The sequence below is a fragment of the Phalangium opilio genome, unplaced genomic scaffold, assembly GCF_054372755.1.
Source record: "Phalangium opilio isolate 3A_F unplaced genomic scaffold, DU_Popi_V2 ptg001675l_1, whole genome shotgun sequence".
In the NCBI taxonomy this organism is placed as follows: domain Eukaryota; kingdom Metazoa; phylum Arthropoda; class Arachnida; order Opiliones; family Phalangiidae; genus Phalangium; species Phalangium opilio.
In genome coordinates, this window is record NW_028324261.1 from 1,373,989 (window position 1) to 1,381,118 (window position 7,130).

General features: G+C 42.1%; 3 pseudogenes; all 3 read left to right on the top strand.

Annotated features, from left to right (window-relative positions):
- Nucleotides 1–5,565: 5,565 nt before the first annotated feature.
- Nucleotides 5,566–5,684, top strand: LOC149582466 (5S ribosomal RNA; annotated as a pseudogene).
- A 599-nt stretch (nt 5,685–6,283) lies between these two features.
- LOC149582467 (5S ribosomal RNA) lies at nt 6,284–6,402 on the top strand (annotated as a pseudogene).
- Nucleotides 6,403–6,762: 360 nt separating this feature from the next.
- Nucleotides 6,763–6,881, top strand: LOC149582468 (5S ribosomal RNA; annotated as a pseudogene).
- The last annotated feature ends 249 nt before the right edge of the window (nt 6,882–7,130 follow it).

Below are 7,130 nucleotides of genomic sequence, written 5' to 3' on the forward strand. Positions count from 1 at the left end.
CAGGGGCCGAGTAATTAAGCTAAACGTAAACAAACAACCCGTCCATAGGAAATACATTAGACTAAATTCTGGAGGCTCGTAACTCTGGTTCTACCAGAGATACGGGGATGTAAATAATGTGACCTTGACACAAATGTTCGGATAATTATAAAAAAAAACTTCGCGGTTTCGAACCTGTGGCCTTCCGGGAGTGAGGCGGATGCGATAACCGCTACACTAAAGATATGTTATTATTTTTAATCGAAAGAACAGGGTCAAGTAATTAAGCAATACATGAAGAAACAAACCCCTCCATAGAAAATGCATTAGACTATACTTTGCATGCTCGTAACTCTGTTTCTACTGTAGATACGGCGATGTCCTTTGAGTATGTTATATTCCAATTTGTCCCCCATCTAACCATACTAAAAACATTGAGCTACGAACAGCAGGGGCCGAGTAATTAAGCTAAACGTAAACAAACAACCCGTCCATAGGAAATACATTAGACTAAATTCTGGAGGCTCGTAACTCTGGTTCTACCAGAGATACGGGGATGTAAATAATGTGACCTTGACACAAATGTTCGGATAATTATAAAAAAAAACTTCGCGGTTTCGAACCTGTGGCCTTCCGGGAGTGAGGCGGATGCGATAACCGCTACACTAAAGATATGTTATTATTTTTAATCGAAAGAACAGGGTCAAGTAATTAAGCAATACATGAACAAACAAACCCCTCCATAGAAAATGCATTAGAGTATACTTTGCAGGCTCGTAACTCTGTTTCTACTGTAGATACGGCGATGTCCTTTGAGTATGTTATATTCCAATTTGTCCCCCATCTAACCATACTAAAAACATTGAGCTACGAAAAACAGGGGCCGAGTAATTAAGCTAAACGTAAACAAACAACCCGTCCAAAGGAAATGCCTTAGACTATGCTTTGCAGGCCCATAACTCTGTGTTTACTAGAGATACGGGGATGTCCTTAGGATATGTTATAGTCCAAATTGTCCCCCATCTAACCATACTAAAAACATTGAGCTAGGACAAACAGGGGCCGAGATATTAAGCAAAATGTTCGTCAACTTGGTATCGTCTCACTTATTTTTATTATGTTACTTATGATTTTTGCACTAAACTTTGGAGGCTCATAACTCTTGTTCTACAAGAGATACTGGGATCTCCTTTGGATATGTTATAGTACTCTTTGCTCCCCATACAAGGATACTTTAAACTTGAGGCTACCTCAATATCGTCGTCAACTTACTTTTTGTCTCACTTATTGTTAGAAGGTTACTTTTGATTTTTGAAAATAAACTTTGCAGGCTCATAACTCTGTTTCTACTGGAGATACGGGGATGTCCTTTGAGTATGTTATAGACCAATTTGTCCCCCATCTAGCCATACTTAGAATTAGGGCTACGACAAACAGTAGTCGAGTAATTAAGCTAATCGTAAACAAACAAACCCCTCCATAGGAAATACATTAGACTAAATTCTGGAGGCTCGTAACTCTGGTTCTACCAGAGATACGGGGATGTAAATAATGTGACCTTGACACAAATGTTCGGATAATTATAAAGGTCTTTGCATGTTCCAAGCAAAAAAAAAAACCTCGCGGTTTCGAACCTGTGGCCTTCCGGGAGTGAGGCGGATGCGATAACCGCTACACTAAAGATATGTTATTATTTTTAATCGAAAGAACAGGGTCAAGTAATTAAGCAATACGTGAACAAACAAACCCCTCCATAGAAAATGCATTAGACTATATTTTGCAGGCTCGTAAATCTGTTTCTACTGTAGATACGGGGATGTCCTTTGAGTATGTTATAGTCCAATTTGTCCCCCATCTAACCATACTAAAAACATTGAGCTACGAAAAACAGGGGCCGAGTAATTAAGCTAAACGTAAACAAACAACCCGTCCAAAGGAAATGCATTAGACTATGCTTTGCAGGCCCATAACTCTGTGTTTACTAGAGATACGGGATGTCCTTAGGATATGTTATAGTCCAAATTGTCCCCCATCTAACCATACTAAAAACATTGAGCTACGACAAACAGGGGCCGAGATATTAAGCAAAATGTTCGTCAACTTGGTATCGTCTCACTTATTTTTATTATGTTACTTATGATTTTTGCACTAAACTTTGGAGGCTCATAACTCTTGTTCTACAAGAGATACTGGGATCTCCTTTGGATATGCTATAGTACTGTTTGCTCCCCATACAAGGATACTTTAAACTTGAGGCTACCTCAATATCGTCGTCAACTTACTTTTTGTCTCACTTATTGTTAGAAGGTTACTTTTGATTTTTGAAAATAAACTTTGCAGGCTCGTAACTCTGTTTCTACTGGAGATACGGGGATGTCCTTTGAGTATGTTATAGACCAATTTGTCCCCCATCTAGACATACTAAGAATTAGGGCTACGACAGACAGTAGTCGAGTAATTAAGCTAATCGTAAACAAACAAACCCCTCATAGGAAATCCATTAGACTAAATTCTGGAGGCTCGTAACTCTGGTTCTACCAGAGATACGGGGATGTAAATAATGTGACCTTGACACAAATGTTCGGATAATTAAAAAAAACTTTAGCTTTCTACGTTACATTTGAGATCCCACAACGCCGCTCCCGGGTGGGCTCGAACCACTAACCTATTGGTTAACAGCCGAACGCGCTAACCATTGAGCCACGGAGGCTCAGAAATTAAATGGTTGTCACGTATTGTGGAAACGTTTTGACTTTTTACGCTACATCTGAGACCCCACAACACCTCTCCCGGGTGGGCTCGAACCACCAACCTTTCGATTAACAGCTGAACGCGCTAACCATTGCGCCACGGAAGCCCAAAAATTAAATGGTCGTCAGGTATTGTGGAAAAACTTTGGCTTTCTACGTTACGTTTGAGATCCCACAACGCCGCTCCCGGGTGGGCTCGAACCACTAACCTATTTGTTAACTGCTGAACGCGCTAACCATTGCGCCACGGAAGCCCAAAAATTAAATGCTCGTCAGGTATTGTGTAAAAACCTTGACTTTTTACGTCACATCTGAGACCTCACAACACCGCTCCCGGATGGGCTCGAACCACCAACCTATTGGTTAACAGCCGAAAGCGCTAACCATTGAGCCACGGAAGCTCAAACTTAAATGGTTGTCACGTATTGTGGAAAAGTTTTGAATTTTTACGCTACATCTGAGACCCCACAACACCTCTCCCGGGTGGGCTCGAACCTTCAACCTTTCGATTAACAGCTGAACGCGCTAATCATTGCGCCACGGAAGCCCAAAAATTAAATGGTCGTCAGGTATTGTGGAAAAACTTTGGCTTTCTACGTTACGTTTGAGATCCCACAACACTGCGCCCGGGAGGGCTCGAACCACCAACCTATTGGTTAACAGCCGAACGCCCTAACCATTGCGCCACGGAAGCCCAAAAATTAAATGATCGTCAGGTATTGTGGAAAAACTTTGGCTTTCTACGTTACATTTGAGATCCCACAACGCCGCTCCCGGGTGGGCTCGAACCACTAACCTATTGGTTAACAGCCGAACGCGCTAACCATTGAGCCACGGAGGCTCAGAAATTAAATGGTTGTCACGTATTGTGGAAACGTTTTGACTTTTTACGCTACATCTGAGACCCCACAACACCTCTCCCGGGTGGGCTCGAACCACCAACCTTTCGATTAACAGCTGAACGCGCTAACCATTGCGCCACGGAAGCCCAAAAATTCAATGTTCGTCAGGTATTGTGGAAAAACTCTGACATTTTACGTTACATCTGAGACGTCACAACACCGCTCCCGGATGGGCTCGAACCACCAACCTTTCGGTTAACAGCTGAACGCGCTGACCATTGCGCCACGGAAGCCCAAAAATTAAATGGTCGTCAGGTATTGTGGAAAAATTTTGGCTTTCAACGTTACATTTGAGATTCCAAAATACCGCTCCCGGGTGGGCTCGAACCACCAACCTATTGGTTAATAGCCGAATTCGCTAACCATTGAGCCACGGAAGCTCAGAATTTAAGTGGTTGTCACATATTGTGGAAAAGTTTTGACATTTTACGTTACATATGAGACGTCACAACACCGCTCCCGGATGGGCTCGAACCACCAACCTTTCGGTTAACAGCTGAACGCGCTAATCATTGCGCCACGGAAGCCCAAAAATTAAATGTTCGTCAGGTATTGTGGAAAAACTCTGACATTTTACGTTACATCTGAGACCTCACAACACCGCTCCCGGATGGGCTCGAACCACCAACCTATTGGTTAACAGCCGAACGCGCTAACCATTGCGCCACGGAAGACCAAAAATTAAATGGTCGTCAGGTGTTGTGGAAAAAACCTTGACTTTTTACGTCACATCTGAGACGTCACAAAACCGCTCCTGGATGGGCTCGAACCACACACCTATTGGTTAACAGCCGAACGCGCTAACCTTTGAGCCACTGAAGCTCAGAAATTAAATGGTTGTCAGGTATTGTGGATGAGTTATGACTTTTTACGTTACATGTGTGACCCTACAACACCTCTTCCGGTTGGGCTCGAACCACCAACCTTTCGGTTAACAGCCGAACGCGCTAACCATTGCGCCAAGGAAGCCCAAAAATTTAATGGTCGTCAGGTATTGTGGCAAAACTTTGGCTTTCTACGTTACATTTGAGATCCTACACCACCGCTCCCGGGTGGGCTCGAACCACCAACCTATTGGTTAACAGCCGAACGCGCTAACCATTGAGCCACGGAAGCTCAGAAATTAAATGGTTGTCACGTATTGTGGATAAGTTTTGACTTTTTACGCTACATCTGAGACCCCACAACACCTCTTCCGGGTGGGCCTGAACCACCAGCCTTTCAATTAACAGTTGAACGCGCTAATAATTGCGCCACGGAAGCCCAAAAATTAAATGTTCGTCAGGTATTGTGGAAAAACTCTGACATTTTACGTTACATCTGAGATCTCACAACACCGCTCCCGGATGGGCTCTAACCACCAACCTATTGGTTAACAGCCGAACGCGCTAACCATTCAGCCACGGAAGCTCAGAAATTAAATGGTTGTCACGTATTGTGGAAAAGTTTTGACTTTTTACGCTACAACTGAGACGTCACAACACCGCTCCCGGATGGGCTCGAACCACCAACCTATTGGTTAACAGGCGAACGCGCTAACCATTGAGCCACGGAAGCTCAGAATTTAAATGGTTGATTCTTTTTTTTTCCTCTTTTAAATTCCAATAGATATGAAAAAAGCAAACATATTTTCTTTTTGTTATTGTTTTAAAAAGATGAAGGTTAATTTGTCTCACTTAATTTAAATTCGAATTATTATCTAGCACTCTCGGCAACGGCCATATCACGCTGAGAACAACGGTTCTCGTCCGATCGCCGACGTTAGCAGCGTCGAGCGCAGTCAGTACTTGGGAATACAGCGTGCCGTTGGCTTTTTCACTTTTGTTTCCTCTTTTAAATTCCACCCGATATGACAAAAGCAAACATATCTTCTTTTTGTTATTGTTTTATAAAGATGAAAGTTAATTAAATTAAAATTATTAACCAGCACTCTCGGCAACGGATATATCACGCTGAATACAGCGGTTCTCGTCCGATAACCGATGTTAAGCAGCGTCGAGCGCAGTCACTACTTGGGAGGGAGACCACTTAGGAACACTGCGTGCCGTTGGCTTTTTCACTTTTTTTTTCCTCTTTTAAATTTTAATAGATATGAAAAAAGCAAACATGTTTTCATTTTGTTATTGTTTTAAAATGATGAAGGTTAATTTGTCTCACTTAATTTAAATTCGAATTATTAACTAGCACTCTCGGCAACGGCCATATCACGCTGAGAACACCGGTTCTCGTCCGATCGCCGACGTTAGCAGCGTCGAGCGCAGTCAGTACTTGGGAATACTGCGTGCCGTTGGCTTTTTCACTTTTGTTTCCTCTTTTAAATTCCACCCGATATGAAAAAAGCAAACATATTTTCTTTTTGTTAATGTTTTATAAAGATGAGGGTTAATTTGTCTCACTTAATTTAAATTCGAATTTTTAACTAGCACTCTCGGAAACGGCCATATCACGCTGAGAACACCGGTTCTCGTCCGATCGCCGACGTTAGCAGCGTCGAGCGCAGTCAGTACTTGGGAATATTGCGTGCCGTTGGTTTTTCACTTTTGTTTCCTCTTTTAAATTCCACCCGAATTGAAAAAAGCACACATATCTTTTTTTGTTATTGTTTTATAAAGATGAAAGTTAATTTAATTCAAATTATTAACTAGCACTATCGGCAACGGCCATAACACGCTGAATACACCGGTTCTCGTACGATAACCGAAGTTAAGCAGCGTCGAGCGCAGTCAGTATTTGGGAGGGCGACCACTTAGGAACACTGCGTGCCGTTAGCTTTTTCACTTTTTTTTCCTCTTTTAAATTCCAATAGATATGAAAAAAGCAAACATATCTTCTTTTTGTTATTGTTTTAGAAAGATGAGGGTTAATTTGTCTCACTTAATTTAAATTCGAATTTTTAACTAGCACTCTCGGAAACGGCCATATCACGCTGAGAACACCGGTTCTCGTCCGATCGCCGACGTTAGCAGCGTCGAGCGCAGTCAGTACTTGGGAATATTGCGTGCCGTTGGTTTTTCACTATTGTTTCCTCTTTTAAATTCCACCCGATTTGAAAAAAGCACACATATCTTCATTTTGTTATTGTTTTATAAAGATGAAAGTTAATTAAATTCAAATTATTAACTAGCACTCTCGGCAACGGCCATATCACGCTGAATACACCGGTTCTCGTCCGATAACCGAAGTTAAGCAGCGTCGAGCGCAGTCACTACTTGGGAGGGAGACCACTTAGGAACACTGCGTGCCGTTGGCTTTTTCACTTTTTTTTCCTCTTTTAAATTCCAGTAGATTTGAAAAAAGCAAACTTATTTTCTTTTTGTTATTGTTTTAAAAAGATGATGGTTAATTTGTCTCACTTAATTTAAATTCGAATTATTACCTAGCACTCTCGGCAACGGCCATATCACGCTGAATACACCGGTTCTCGTCCGATAACCGAAGTTAAGCAGCGTCGAGCGCATACAGTACTTGGGAATACTGCGTGCCGTCGGCTTTTTCACTT